Source organism: Hyaena hyaena, unplaced genomic scaffold (assembly GCF_003009895.1).
Source record: "Hyaena hyaena isolate Hyena2069 unplaced genomic scaffold, ASM300989v1 scaffold_636, whole genome shotgun sequence".
Lineage (NCBI taxonomy): Eukaryota > Metazoa > Chordata > Mammalia > Carnivora > Hyaenidae > Hyaena > Hyaena hyaena.
This window is the reverse complement of record NW_024081268.1, coordinates 767,112-784,106: the sequence shown is the minus strand read 5'-3', so window position 1 is coordinate 784,106 and position 16,995 is coordinate 767,112. Positions and strand designations below refer to the sequence as shown.

Below are 16,995 nucleotides of genomic sequence, written 5' to 3'. Positions count from 1 at the left end.
TGTGTTTCTGGTCTATGATGGCAGAATAATGTTTTGAAATTAGGTAATTTCACTCTGCATTTTTCTGCTCCTTCTCCATCCAGTGTGTGTGTGTGTGTGTGTCTGTGTGTGTGTGTGTGTGTGTGTGTGTGTGTGTGTACTTAAATATTGTGGACATCTATTTCAATCTCTAATGCCTGACTTGGAAAGAGAATCCTGGAGCCTCTGCTAGACATCTCTGGCTTCTAATGGTTACCTTGAAATCCATCTCTGTGTAGTCTTTCCCTCCAGAAACTGGCATCTAAAAAGTACATTTCAGAAAAGCAATATATGTAATATCCCAAGTTTATTGGGAAAAAAAAAATTGTGCGACTGAATTCCATCAAATGTGCAGTCCAAATCCAGATTGAGCTGCCTGGCTATAAGCACTTTTGCGCTTTTCTTGATTAAAAAAGGACATGGAATAAAACATCTAACATACAGTCATATAGTGATATAGCACATCAGTGATTTTCTCTGAAATATTTTCAGTCTAACAGATTTTAATGCCAGATATACAATGACAACTATTCCTCATGTAATAACAGAACCAATCACAAGTTGTATGCTTAGTTTTGATTATTTTAGTCTCAGAAATCAAACTCTGAAATAATGCCAATGTAGAAGACAATCTTTTTAAGTGAAAGAATTGTAGTGGTTGAATTTAGTAAGTATTCTTGTAAAGAAAAGACTGTCTTAAGGCTGAAAAATATGTGAGAAACAGCTATAAGCCTCTATAAAGATTTGACTTGTACTGGCTTGACAAAATCACAGGTTTAGAATCTCTTCTTTCTGATAAGTAATTCTGTGTCTTGGGCAAATTGTTCTCTGTCTGTTATGGAATCCTTATCTGTAAATGAGAAATATCTCCTCAATGATCAACTTCATTGCAATGGTAAAAAAAGAAAAAGGAAATATTTATGCCAGAATACTTAGAGAGTATTATTCTCATTCCATTTCCCATTTTATCAACTTTAAAATTATCTATTTGTCATCAATTTTTACATGGTGTGCTATTTATTAGGAAATGCCTTAACTGGCCTATATCAGAATCTGTATCTTTAATAAAAGTAGTTGAATAACAGGGCATCCAAGCTGTAAAGATTTAAAATTTGGAAATATGTTTAGGGAAATAATATAAATGATAAACTCACTATTCCTTCTAACAACAAACATTCCCTTACTTCCCTAGCAAAATCAGCCTTTCAGGTATCTTTGTTCACATTATTGATGGTTTATCTAGAATGTTTTCCCTCATCTCTTCCTCCAAATAAAACCGTGCTCAGTCTTAAATCCCCAGCTCTCAGTCATCTCTCTTTAAATTCTAATCATATACATTGTCTTTACCACACCATTTAAACCTTCTTTCTTGTTTACAAATTGTTTGATATATGTTAGATTTGTCCTACCTCCCTTCCATGTGCACTGAGGAGCAATGGTTTATATTATATACTGGTACTGAACACACTGATGCTAGAGTTATATAGACATTGATCAGACTTAGTGCTTATACTTGTTATTATATAGCCTTGAACAAGTTATCCAATTATCCTTATCTTCAAGATGTTATTTTGTTACTGTGAATATTGATAAACATGTAACGCATTTGTGGAGGGCCTAACCTTTAAAGAGCTTTCAACGAATGTTAGTCCCTATGGTTTTTATTATTATTTACTTCCTCTTCCATAACACCTAATGTGTTACTTGCCACATGATTTATGAGGCATAAATACCTGTTGTGTGAATAATCTGTTATGTGTTGAGGGATGCCTGGGTGGCTCAGTTGGTTCAGCATTTGACTTTGGCTCAGGTCATAACCTCATAATTCGTGAGTTCAAGCCCTCTGTTGTCAATCCAGAGCACCCCTCCTCACTGCCCCTCCCCCACCCATGCTCACTGTCTATCAAAATAAACATTTAAAAACATTAAATAAAACTGCAGTGTCGAAGATTAATAGTAATGGACATGTTTTAAGTTCTTTGTGTTAGAACAGATTTTTATTCAACATAATTGTGTTTTGCGTTGGTGATTTGGTTCACTGCACTACCAAATTTCAATAACACACAATTTAATCCTCCTATTAAGAAACACTATAATCATTTTTATTAGTTGTGGCTCTTTGACTTAGTGAAGTGTCTCAAACAACCTTATAAAACCAGGAAAGAAGAAAGAACTAAAACACATCAAGGCAGAGGTAATAGAACTAATCACAAATGAGTTCTTTTCGGAATTTCCTCATATTGTCCTATGAATATGAATGTTTAGAGATGCTCTGAACATGGGTTTTGTCCAAATGTCCCAAGGCCAAAGGTGATCATATTCTATTCAACCTAGAATATTAGCATCCTGTAATGACCTTCCGAGATCAAGAGTAAATTGCAAACATTACCAAAATACCAAAATTAGAGTTACAATTGGCATCACCAAAGTCTTAATGGCTAAATTTTCACAGCTTCAAATTATGTTACAGGAACAATAATTTCCCTTCACTGACATCTCCCGGATTGCTACTTTAGTCAGCATATTGCAAACTGACAACAGAAAATAGATGTTCACTTTCCAATGAAGTCAGTGAAGAAGCGAGATACTTAGGGGTAACTCATTTATTCCCTAACACTCCATTAGTTTCTCTGTTCTCTGTATGGTTTAAAAAAAAAAAAAAACTCTGTATCAAAAATGATTTATTATCAGCATAATTTTTCTGTTTTTTCTTCTGAAATTTGGACTTGGTAGCATTGGCATTCTACTTTTATTTCATCCTCATAATAGGCAGGAAATTACAATGTAAGTTCTTTGCTAGAAAAGACTTGGGCTAAATGGGATTAAATATCTAAGAATCATATAGAGCTCTTGGTTTGCTTAATGGATAAATGCTGTTACACAAAAGAAGTCTGCAAAGATTGACATTGGTATTATAACTCATTTAATGTCTTTTATTCTGCATTATATTCTTTAGAGTTTTATAAATAAATATGAATTGGTTAAAAGAAATACATTCTTCCATATGTATCTAATTGATGCCCTCTCTTTTAGTATTGCTACTGTTAATCTATTTTTAATAAATATAAATATTCAAATATTCTCAATAAATGACTATATCCATGGACTTATAACTGTTTTCAGAATTATTAGCACCACATTTTAAAAATTTCATACTCTTCCTGATAAATAGAATTTAACCATATGAAGCACATAAAGACTAAATAGAGGTTGCAACAAGAATGATAACCTATATTTGAAGGTGGGTATTTAGATAATCAGATATTACCAATAAATCCCAATGACATGCTTTCTATGCACTATTGACATTGTCATGATGTTTATACATGACAAGCAATACAGTCATAGGACTACTGTGCAAAGTTCAGGGATTTTGTAAAGGACATTTAAGTGGACCTTTAACCTTTCAAAACTCAAAGACAATGCCTAATGGCAGATTTGGTCTGAATACTGAGATTAAAGCTTAATATTTGTGTATTTTAATATACATATTTCATTACATGTAATTGTGCATATATATAATAAAATAGGTGCATATTGCTAACAAATCATACTATATATGCAGCTTTATTTTCCTTTTCACTCATTTGTATTTTTATCAATTTATTAAATAAATTAAACTACTAATTCAGTAGTTGTATAATATCCCAATATCATGCTACATCACATTTTCTCAACTATTTCTTTATCACTGGTCTTCTCTGGATTTAAATTTTTCAATTATTTAGCCCATATTATTTTAACACTCAGAAAGACAAAGGTCTTTTTAAAAATCATATTAACACAAAATCCACTCAAATATTTATTAAAGAACAAAATTGTATACTCCATTTTAATTAACATATTAATTAAGATAAACTATTTAAAAAATCCAAAATAATTTTATATGTAAGGAACATAGAATGTGTTAAATGAGAAGACCAAACAATGGTTCTCTTTGAAGTCACTGTAAATCAGAATTTCAACCAGAGTCTTTGGAATACTTTTGTAATGGAGCAATGAAAGAAAGGGTAAGAGAGAAAAAAGAGATAAAGGGAAGGAGAAAAACAAATCCCTCATGACCAGATTTAGCCCTGAGTGGAATTTCTATAAATTTTGCACCATTGATAAACTCAAGAAAATATATGCCATGTATTCTAGCTTCGTATTACTTTCACAGTGGATTGAATTAAAAATTGAAAGTTTCATCCAGTTTTGAATTAAAAATCTTCATTTGCTTTTCTTTTTACTTGTCTGTGCTTAAGACTCATACAGAGATTCAAGTTGTCAAATACAACACCTGTTATTATTGAAATGTGTGAGCATATACTCACTAGCACATGTGCATATATAATAGATGCTTAGGCAATAGATGGGTAAGTATGCATATATATATATATATATATATGCATATAAAGGCATATATGCATAGACACAAAATTTTTTGCTATTTAAGATGAAAACAAACGGGGAAGAAATATAGGAATCTATTTTCATTTTTATGTGCACAAGAATGTTTATGGCAGTTTACTTCATAATAGTAAAAACTAGAACCAACCTAGAAGTCCCTCAACGGGTGAATAGGTAAACTAGTTAATCAAATTGTGGTTCATCCAGCTCATGGGATGCTATTTGACAATAAGGAGGAATGAGCAATTTGGCGATACTTGGCAATAAGGAGGATACAGGCAATACAGGAATTTAGAGTAAATTCTGGGCTTCATAAGAAATGGCAACTTCATATATTCAACCTAATTTTAAAAGGTGAACTGCAAAGAGCCTTTGATAAGATAGATGCAATTGAAAAAAAGTACCTACTCAGCTGAGAATTAGATAAGAAAACAATCTTTTTTCTCCTTATTTAGTGAATCTTAATACCTCTGACAAAACTGCCATGGTATTTATTAAAAATGAAAATAATCCTAGGGGTGCCTGAGTGGCTCAGTTGGTTAAGTGTTCAACTTCATCTGAGGTCATGATTTCACAGTTCATAGGTTCAAGCCCCACATCAGGCTCTGTGCTGACAGCTCTGAGCCTGGATACAGTGTTAGATTCTGTGTCTCCCTCTCTCTCTGCCTCTCTCTTGTTAGCACTCTGTCTCTCTCCCTAAAAAAATTAACCTTAAAATATTAAAAAGAATAATAATATAAAATAACCCAGAACTATGTCACAGAAATCAATGCCCAGGAAAATACTGCAGCTTAATGGAAATAGGACCTTCACTATCTTTTAAAATATGTGTTTTGTGATATAGATATTTAAAACTTTTATAACCCACAATATTCTTTATTTTCTTACATTTTGAATAATCTAATAACCTTTACATTATGAGCATAAGAAATGTTCAAAATGTCTTTCTAAAATGTGTGTGTGTGTGTGTGTGTGTGTGTGTAATAGGACGAAGGGTACTTAATTCTCTATTATCAAATAAGCATTCAAACTAGCTGTCCTGTTTTGCCCCCTGCTCCTTACTGATGACGTAACTGCTCCCTCACTGGTGACTGAGTTTCTCAGGAAAGACATACAAAGTGAAGGAATGGAATGCTCAGCCTAGCTTACTAAACCCTTGTTTAACTTTAATAAAAGAATATTTTGGAAGTACCTGGGTGGCTCAGTCAGCTAAGTATCCAATTCTTGATTTCGGCTCAGGTCATGATTTCACAGTTCATGAGATTCAGCCCTACATCTAGCTTTGCACTGAATCTTTGCAGTGAATCGGCAGAGCCTGTTGGCGATTCTCTCTCCCTCTCTCTCCCCCTGCCCCTGCCCCACTCTCACTCGCTCTGTCTCCCTCAAAATAAATAAATAAACTTCCTTTAGAAAAAGGATATTTTGGCTACCTGAATCAGGATTCAAGCAATACTTGTGCACTCACACTGTGGGCCTCCTCACCCTACCTCACCTCAGGAGCTTATTGGTGCCAGTGCTATTTATAGAGGCGTTATGATTTTTAACTGGGAGAGGTAAAAGTGGAAGAAGCAAAAATGTGGGAGAAGTATGAACACAGCAGTGACGTGAAATCTCTGATTAACCTCTTGGAGTAGGTTTACTACGGAAAAGGATTAGAAGCTGATATGCCTGATTTGTGAGATAATTTGAGACAGGTTAATGTGAGAGCTGAGAGAGTAGAATGATTTTGTGATCACTGTGGAGGCTCTGTAAAGCACAGGGCACAAAGACAGACCTGAATGAGACTTAGTTTTTCAGACAGAACCACTTTCTTACTCCCTGAATGGAATCCAAACTACTCTGGCAAACCAGGAGGCAAATCATCCACAATTGGCTTAGGTACTGGCGCTTTCAGGGTAGACGCCTCTTTCTAGTCATACTGTGGACTTCTGATGTGTACCAGCAGAGAGGGAGCAAGAAAAGAACATCATAGCCCTGTAAGGAAACTGCAGAAAGTCTTTGCTTTGAGAGTATCTGATGAGGGTGTGTGGGGGTCGGTGTGTGTGGGCATCCCAGAACTAGGTAGAGGACATTTTGAGAAACAAATAATATTCCTATTTGGATTTCAGAACCAGTTGGAAAGGGCTTAATAAAAATGCAGCACACATGTACCTAATAGCTATTGCTGAATGACATTTAGGATGGTTTTTTTTGCAGCCATGAGGTCAAAATATGTTGAACTCTGCTTTCTGTTGAGTTTTATTACTGCCATGTTCCTTAAGCTGTTTTTGCATTACTTAGAAAAATGCTGAATCTCTTGTCCATCTTTATTAAGGTTATGCTTTGGTTACTGAGGAAAAGACCAGTACTTCTGACATAGGCAAATAGTTTCATATAATAATACATGCCCTCCCAATAATTTGCAATGACATAAAAAATGACATTGATGAGAAATTATTCTAATTTTCCCTAGAGAACTGCATAGTTTTCGAGATATGCTAGATTTCTGCTTCAATATTATGAGTAGCTAGGAACTGGATTATACAACCCGTCTTCTTCAACACAACAACTAGATTCCTGATATGATGCAGGCTCAGGGGCGCCTGGGTGGCTCAGTCAATTTAAGCATCCAACTTCGGCTCAGGTCATGATCTCAGGGTTCATGGGTTTGAGTCCCGTGTTCGGCTCTGTGCTAATAGGTAGCTCAGAGCCTGGAGCCTGTTTCGGATTCTGCGTCTCCCTCTCTCTGAACCTCTCCTGCTTAAGTGCTCTCTCTCTCTCTTTCTCTCTCTCTCTCTCTCAGAAATAAATATAAAAACATTAAATTTTTTTTAAACAAAAGATGCAGGCTCAGAGGCATCTTTAGTTTCATTGGAGAAAGGACGGATTTTCAGGGTCACCTCACCAACTGACAACAAACAGAATGATTAACTAGAAATGAGTCTGGAGGCACAAAGAACCTGCGCTCCTAACACCTTCAGACAAAGTGTATCTCTGAGTCATGTAGAAGATTCTAGAAGCTGGTCCCTAAAATGTGAAAACCAGGATTTTAGTATTGGGAAGTTGGTGTAGGGGAATCCAACTGAGAGAGAGTCAATGTGATGGGAAGCGAAGCTAGATCTGTGGGTAACAGTGAGGAGGGAGCTTGTATCAAGACGGAGTAGCAAACCAGTAAATACATGGACCATTGGATCACTAATGACAAAGGCAGCCAATTCTGAGACTCCAAATCTGATGCAAAAGCCTCCAAAGAGGCCTATGAGATAAAGGGTAGGACTCCTCCCCAATAATACATACAAGGACAGAAGTGAGACCAAGGCCCTTTGAAGGAAAGAATCCCTCATCAGCACCTCATTGACAGCAACCTATGAAAGGACAGATTTAGAAAACCAAGTGCTAAGGATGTTAAAACTCTGAGAATTTCTGTGGATGAAATATTGAAGAAATAAAGATGAAATTGCAAAAATGAACACAAAGACAAGAAAATTTTCACAAGTAAGAATATAAACTAAAAAACAATAGACTTCCAGGAGGAAAAATATACAATGATGAAAGTCAAAATCTCAAAACACAGGTTAAATGTACATCAGAATAGACACATTTGAGAAGAGAATTAATGAACTACAAGGTCTATCTAATTTATCTAGTATATGTCAGAGATAAGGAAATGGAAAATATGCAGGTTTAGAGCAAGACAATCTCAGAAGATGGAAATGAAAAAGAGGAAATAAAACTATTTTGTAAAGAGATGATGGATACAATTTTTCTAGAAATTATTTTTAAAAAACCATGAATCCACAGATCCAGGAAGCATAACAAACAAGGAATCCATATATGACCAGAAAGAAATAAAATTTTTTTGAAAACTTCAACTGAAAATCTTTCATGTTAGTGAAACGATAGCTCTCTCTGCACATTTTTTTACTGAAGATCTAAAAGATAAGTTTCAGATGCCAATCTGTATGAACAACCTTTCTTATAAATACTGATGAATATACACAATATAAAATATTAATCAAACTAAAGGAAACACATTAAAGATACTATGGCATGATTTAAAAAGTAATAATCTTCATCTTAATCACAACTTGTACACAAAAACTTACTCAAAATGAATAGATCTAAATGTAAAACTACAAAAGCTTTAGGAGAAAATCTTTATAAATGAGCTTGACAACAGATTTTAAATATGACACCAGAAGAAAGATCCGCATAAGAAACAATCGATAAATTGGACTTAAAATAAATAACATTTTTGTTGTATAAAATACACTATATAGAGAGTGAAAAGTCAAGCTATGGACTGGTAGAATATTCTTGCACATCATCGTTATTTGACAAAGGCCATGTCTCCAGAACATATAAAAAACTCTTAAAATTCAACCTTAAAAAATAAAATATCCAATTTAACAAATAATCAAAAGACTTGAACAGATACTTAGCAAAAGAGGATATACAGATGAAAAAGGAACACATGACTTTTAATGTCTTTTTTTTCTAAATTTTTTTTTAATTTATTTCAGGGAGAGAGAGGGAGAGATCATGACCAGAGGAGGGTCAGAGAGAGAGAGACACAGAATCTGAAACAGACTCCAGGGTCCGAGCTGGCTGTCAGCACAGAGCCCGACGCCGGGCTCGAACCCATGAACCATGAGGTCATGACCTGAGCCGAAGTCCGACGCTTAACCGACTGAGCCACCCAGGCACCCCAGGAACACATGACTTTTAAACATCATTAACCATTAGGGAGTGTAGATTAAAACTATAATGAGCGACCAGAGTGGCTAAATAAAAAACAACAGTGATAACACCACATGTGGGTGAGGATAGAATAATCAAATCACTCATTTGTTGCTTGTGAGACTAGAAAATGGTATGTCACTCTGGAAAGTAATATGTGGTTTCTTACAAAGCTAAATATTTGCTCAGCCTATGACCCAACCATTGCACCTCTGGTTATTTACACCAGAGAAATGAAAATTCATATTAACACAAATACCTATTTATAAATGTTCATAGCAGCTTTATCCATAATAGCATAAAATGAGAAACAAGCCAAATTTTCTTGAGTGAATAGTTAAACAAACTGGGAAGTAGCCATACACAGAATATTACTCAGCAATAAAAAGGAATGAACTGTTGATACATGCCATAACTTGGATGGATCACAGGGAATTATGTTTTAAATGGCCAATCTTAAAATGTTACATACTACATTATTTCACTTATATACCCTTGGAATGAAAAAGTGGTAGAGAGACCATAGAGAGATAAGTTGCCAAGAAGTAGGGAATAGAAGAAGGAGGAAGGTAGCTGTGGTTAATAAAGGGTAGATCAGGAAATTTTTGCAGTGGGACTCTTCTGTGTCTTGACTATGGTGATAGTCACATAAATCTACACCTGAGCTAAAAATTACATGAAATTACATACATAATTGAGGGATGTAAAACTAGTGAAATCTGAATAAGACAGTTTATTTATTTGATGTGTTCAACATTCTATTTAATTAATCAATGCCTTTCAAGTTTCAGGTTGTGATATTACTATATAGTTATGCAAGATAGTTACCACTGGGGAAACTGGATGAAGGATTTATTGTGATCTCTTTTTTATTTCTTACAAGCACATGTGAATCTACAATTATTCCAAAACAAAAGGTTAAAAGATGTATGCATACAATTAAAAAAACACAATGAGATACCATCACACTATTAGAATGACTGAAATAAAAATACTGTACTGACATCTCATGCCAGCAAGGAGACAGAGTAACTGAAATTCTCTTATACTGCTGGTGAGATTATAAAATGATATAGTTACTATAGAGTTTAGCACTTTCTTATAAAGTTAAACATACACTCCCCATATAACTCAGCAATTCCATTTCTGTATATTTCCCCCAAAGAAATAATTGTTTATGCTCACACAAAAACCTATACCTGGATGTTTACAGCAGCTATATACATAAGTTCTAAAAGTGGACAATTCACATGTCTTTCACTGGGTGAATGAGCAAGACCATCACACTATACTTTGGGCCCTTTTGAATCCTTTGGATGAATCATAAAGGCTTTTGCTTTGGATGAGCAAAAGATGCTAGCCTCAAATCTTTGCATATGATCCCATTTCTATAGCATTCTGCAAAAGACAAAACTAGAGTGGCAAGACTGTACTGGTGATTTTTAGGAGCTAGTAGGGAGAGGACATGTCACTACAAAGGGACAGCATGAGAGAAATTTGGGGGGTGACAAAATGCACCCTGATTATGGTAATGCTCATATGGAATGATGTAATTGATAAAATCCAAAGAAGTGTGTCCAAAAAAGGTTAATTACATTGCATTTAGTTTGAAAACACAAAGCTATTAAGTAATAATGGTTTCCGGGTTGGTCAACTTTATCTAAATGTTTTCATGTGTAGCAGATCCCCAGTATCATTCTTTCAAGTCCAGCCAGGGAAATCAACAGGTATCTGAACACAGAAGACTCATCACTACATGTCACTGAATGATGTCCAAGCATTTTTTTGCTAGGAATTCCTAAATACTGTTAGGTAGAAGCTAGATACAAGAAGTGGAAGGAATGCCAGAGGCAGAGTCCCAAGTCCTTGAGGGTGGGAATGACAGAGACATGGGCTGGAGACAAGGATGGTGATAAATAGGTTACACATTAGAAACGTGAAGGCACAACATCCTGACCTTGTGGCTTATAGACCACTAGTTAAGAGAATGCCCCACCTCTTCTACCTCTGCCCCAGGGTAACCCCTATACTCATTATAGTGAGTTTGCATTGCAGTTACAGCCTTCTCCCTAAGTAGAAAGGCTTCTGGGAGTGTTCTGGTACAAAGCTTGTCGGTCAAACCTTCCCCCTCAAACCTGCAGACAGAGTCCCCCAAGTAATTGGAAGCAGCCCCCACTAGAGACCAACTCCACCCATCCCAGAGAGACCCAATAATGTCCAATCCCAAAACAACATAGGGATCTCTTCTACCTCAAGGAAACTGCCCACTCTTCCTTAGAGAATGTAGTGTTATTTTAATAAAACTGTTTCCTACTTTTACTTTGGATGTGGATTCCTAAGTCTTTATCTCCGTTTTAAGACCCAAGGCACAACACTTTTTGCACTAACAATACTCTTTTCTTCTCCCAAAGTCCTGTCTTCTTTAAAAATTATACTTGCAAACCACTAATATCAGCCCCAAAACATAACCTTTTAATACAGAAGATAGCTCTAATGTTTCTACAGCTCTTTTACATTCTCTTTTCTGTTTCATTGGTTTGTACTGTCTCAGTAGACCAGCAACAGCTATCAAAGAATCAAAAATTCTCAGGTTTGGGAAAACATTCATTTAAAATATTTAGAATACTATAAAAAATAAAAAAATAAATGATATAATTATCCTACCAGTACTTGAGTATCTTCTGAATTAACACACTAAGTGAAAGTCTCTAAAGAGTACATACATTAAGGCAATATCTTCCCTACTGATTATCTCTGTTAGAAAAAATTTTTTAACATTAATTCAAGAAAGTCATCAAATATTTATTGAGCAACTATCAATTGTTGGCACTTCTTTAAATTTTTAAAGTGCTTTCCAGGAAGCACTGTTCATTCAGTAAATGTATTTATGGACTTTCAATTGTCTATTTGTTTTAGCCACAGTTCTTTGAGAGAGGTATCGTGAAGCCAGAGGCATATCAAGGGAGACAGAAGCTGCGAAGAGTTTTCTCGTGTTGCTTTTGCTACTTTTGTTATCATAGGACTCTCAGTTCCCTGGAGAGAAACAGCATAAGGCCACTTAGTGAAGTACCCTAAGTTAAGTCACAAGACAGAGGAAGGGAGGGAAACCATAAGAAGCATCCTTATTGTGGTTACCAATGGAAGGGAAGGGTGAACAGGTTTCAGATTGGCGAATTTGAATTATTTCAGCTGGGTTCTAGAAAGAAGGGCTATCCCTGAGTGTCTAGAGCCTGCCCCTGGGGCAATTAAGATGAATGCACAGTGACCAGCAGTGTGAGAGCCTGATAAGGAAAGTGATTGAGGATGTTCACTTAATTGGCTACTCAAGAAGAGGAACTGATCAGCCTCTGGAAAGAGCCTCAAAACAAGGTCAAGACAGCATTTAACAAACAAACCAACAAATAAAAAACACCATATTACAATTATCAGGCACTTTATCAATTATGAGGAATTCTCTAGGTTTTCTTTTCAAATTATTAAGATTCCCTTAACTTTCCAAGAATCCCAATAACACCATCCTGGTTCCATTTTCCACTGATCTTCACATGCAACATTATATCTTCTGAACCATCCCCCCTATTTACCACACTTACCCACTCCCTTATCCTCCTCCTCAACACAGCACCTAGGACAATCCTTATAAAACATAAAATCATTTAACTCCTCAGCTTATAGTGTTTAGTGGCTTCCCATTTCTTTGGGAGTAAAATCCATTGTCCTTTGCATGGTTGACTAAATGCTACACCACTGGCCACACCAAAATATTCTCAGTAACTTTCTAACCTCATCTTTTATTATTTTCTTCTTAACTCATTCCTCTCTAGTAACAAGGGTGCCCATGCTTCTATCTCAGGCCCTTTGCACTTGCTGTTCCCTCTTTCTGAAATATACATCCTCTAGGTATCTTAATTGCATATTCTCTGATCTCTTTCCATTCATTATTCAAACATCAACTTCTCATGAAAACTTACTCTACCAGTCTTTTACAAAATTAAATACAACCCAACACTTCCCATCCCTTATCTTCCTTTATTTTCCTCTATAATACATCCCACCTAACATACAGGTGAGGATGAACAAGAATATGAAAAATTTGGACTCAGGTACACTAACCAGGAAACTATTGCAATGGCTGGAAAAATAATTGAAAATGAAGACTGTGGCAGCTACAGAGGCATTACATAGAAAAGAGCAATTGCAAGCCATGTTGAAGAGATCAAACATTCAAAAGATAAAGAATTCGTGATCAATTGAATATAATGATAAGAGAAGAGAAAAATAGATCATTTACTAATTTCTGGATTTGGTGATTTGGCATATGATGCTACCAGTTCCAGAAATTCAAACTACAAGAGAAACAACTGGATTTGGGAAAGGGGATGTTAATAGGTTCCATATAAGCAATATTGAGCTTCAAGTGACATTGGAACATTCTGAACAGAGATTCTCAGTAGGATATATTGATCTAGAACTTGTTAAAATAAACCATACTGGACTGGGATTTCCAGATTAGGGAAAAGAAGCTAGCTCAAGTTCTGAAACAAGAAGCCAGAGTAGAATAAGAAAAGAATAGCAGAGAGGGAAAGAAAGGATAGGATAGAGAAGAGAAGAGGAGACAAGGATGAGATTTCAGTAATATCCAAGATTTAGGATTAAAGCAATGAAAAAAGGAACTGTAAAAGCAAAGAAATAGGAAGGGGCATTCAAGTAAGAGAAAACAAGAAAATTTTTAAGAGAAGGTGGAAGTCAACAATCTCAAATGTCTCATGGGAAATAGATACTTGAAATTTAACCTCCCGTGGCCATTGGATTTTGTCATTAGGAGCTCACTGGGGATTCCTGATGAGTGCTACCTCTATTCTCTGGAATCATATAGAAAATAGAATCCATTACTTTCCACACAAAATCCTTTCAAAGAACTGAAATAAGCTATGTAAGGCTATTTTTTCTTGAGGTTTTCTTCTCAAAACTAAATATGTTTGGGAGCTTCAATTTGCTAAAAAACTGCACTTGAGTTTTACTCTGGCTACTCCCATTTATATCTCACAGCACCTAGTTGAGTGTTTAACAGCAATGAACAGTTGTTGAATCTTCAACAATTTTGCCTGAAATGGCCTCTACATTCTCCAACAATGAAGGCTTGGTTTTAAAAAGGAGAATGGTTTAATCTGATAGTAATTAAATTGTGAAAAGTTAAAAAGTCTATTAAAAAATGAAAAGGAATTGCTTGGAGGTTAAAATTATAAAGGCAAGCCCATTAGTGATTCCTTGATTACCTTAATTTGTCTAAAAAAGGGCTCCAATTTAGTATAATTAAAATAATGTGTAAATGCGTTCCCTGTATCACTTCTATTTAAATAAAAGGTCACAATGTCTCTTTTTTACAGACAGATTGCTTCTTAGTATTCTATACACATAGATATGTTCTGAGACCCCATTAGATGTCTGAAATCACAATAGTACTAAACTCTATGTGTACTATGTTTTTTCCTAATAATACATACCTGTGATAAAATTTAATTCATATATTAGGCACAATAAGAGATTAACAACAGTAGCTCATAATAAAATGGAACAATTATAATAATATACTGTAATGAAGATTATATGAATGTAGTCTCTCAAAATATCTTCTTATTGGCTATACTCACCCATCTTCTGATAATGATGTGAGGTAATAAAATGCCTACCTGATGAGATGAAGTGTGGTGCATGACGCAGACACTGTAACATCGTTTTAAGCTACTACAGACCTTCTGACCATATGTCAGGGGAGAATCGTTTGCTTCTGGATCACAGAGGACCACGGGTGACTGAAACTACAGAATGCAAAACCGTGGATAAGGAGGGACTAATGTAATCATAAAGGAAATTTGTTAGGTGCTTTTAAAATTACAGAGGACAAATTGTTGAACAAATAGTCTATTATATATGGGCAACACAAAAGTGGCTTTCCATTTATTTGTGGTGAGTATATAAAGAAAATTCTTGCAAATAATGAAGGAAAACTTGATGAAGTGAGATATTTGTATACTATGTTAGTTTATCTAAAATTAAAGTATACATTCAAAGGGATTTGGGAATGTTAAATTATTTTACATGCCTCATGATTTTATAATGTATATATTACAAGCTACTATTACTTTTGGCTAAAACACTTATGACTCACTTTAAGTGAATTAGACTTAAATTCTAATTTATTAAATTAATAAATAATTTAATAAATTAATAAATAATTCTAAATTTATTAAATTAAATAGTAATTACTCACTATTCTGAAGAGCTGGATTTCTGTGCATTTACTACAGCAAAACTGCTTAGTAAAGGAGATTATAGTTTATTCTGAAACATAAAATCAAATAAAAATAATTCTCAGTGGCTACCTCTAGAGATTGCATTATTGCGCAAACTCAGCTAAACTGGAACTCCAGTTCCCAGAGTTCTCTTCCCTGTATTGCTAGGACAGACCCTGTAAGAAATTTGCATGAAATCTGTAAGGTGGAAGTGAAGCAGCTGCCATGTTTACACTTGCAAATTCAGTGTAGTGTTAAATCTATTGCAGATCAAGTGAGTTATTGGGGGTCTCCTGCTAGGGTGATCAACATTTATGATTTAACTGAGATTGTCCCAGTTTCTGTTACCATAAGTCTTTTCTCCTGAGAACACCCCCAGTCCTGAGAAAATCAGGAGAGTTGGTGGCCCTATTCCTGATCTGCCTTGATGAGACTCATCTTCAGCCCAAACTGACTTGAAGTTGGACTGAACGTCTTTAGTTTCTCTGACTCCTGGCGTAGTTAGCTTTGTGAAGAAAGGCATTGGCTTTTCCAACAGGTCACCTAGTCATCAAAATTAGAGAAAAATAAAAAATAAGATGAGGGTTCCAGTTTGACCTTATCTTCAAAGTGATCATTGAAAATTTCAGTTTGCCTTTGTTTCTCCCCTCCTTCAGGTCTGACTCTTTTTTAGTACTGCCTGCTCCACTGCCTGCCTAGTTGCCTACAGACCTAGAAATATACACAGAAATAACAGCCATGGTAAACTGCTTACCCAGCTCTCATGAGTGCATCACGCTAAATCCCTATAATAAGCCCCTTACTCCACATCACTTCGCTGCTTCTCTGCTCAATGACTGATATACCACCAATGGTTTTGTTCAGTCATCACCTAGAGAATAAATATGGATAGCTTTTTTAGCAGTAATAATCATTATTCCTTACATCAGTGTACTATTGTATACTTACTAAGTACTTATATACATATTAATCTATTGGTTACAAAATTGGAAAGTAGAACTTAAATTACTATATCCATTATGAAGAAGCATGTGAAATATAACTTTACTCTTTTTTGTTATTAATAATTTCTCTTCTCTAGAAGGTAATTAAAATGGCCATTTAGCAGCACATTTACAATATATAATCATTTCTACCATTCTCAAGAGTCAATGTATATAACTCGCACACAGGTAACCAAATTGTGAATAATCAACTTATAATAGAGAATCTAACTTCTGGTTCAGCAGTTAAATCGACTTATTTATTCCAAATTGCCTGAAATCCTGTCCAAGTTAACTAGTAAGTTTTTTCTTTCCTTTTATTTATTTATTTATTTTTTTTACTAATAAGCTTAAGTACCTATGAAAGAATTGATTATTGACTTAGACCATGAGCTATTATCCTTAATTTGAGATCTTTATGCCAATATCCTTGTTTTAGCTTTGAATATTTTTTTCTTAGGCATTAACACTACACTTAATTTGGACTTCTCTCATCCATTTTTATAACACAGCTATTCAATAGCAGTTTTTCCTTTTTGGCTTCTCATTTACCCTGTGCTCTCCTCCTGCATGACCACTGCCTAAGTCAAATT

General features: G+C 35.1%; 1 long non-coding RNA gene across 1 annotated transcript in view; it reads right to left on the bottom strand.

The window, feature by feature from the left end:
• LOC120219649 overlaps positions 1–16,283 on the bottom strand; it is a 34,531-nt gene extending 18,248 nt beyond the window's left edge. The window contains exons 1-3 of the long non-coding RNA XR_005525346.1: positions 16,174–16,283; positions 15,398–15,468; positions 14,817–14,939 (exon numbers count right to left, since the gene is read on the bottom strand). This is a non-coding gene — a long non-coding RNA (uncharacterized LOC120219649). The remainder of the gene's footprint in view (positions 1–14,816; positions 14,940–15,397; positions 15,469–16,173) is intronic.
• Positions 16,284–16,995: the final 712 nt, after the last annotated feature.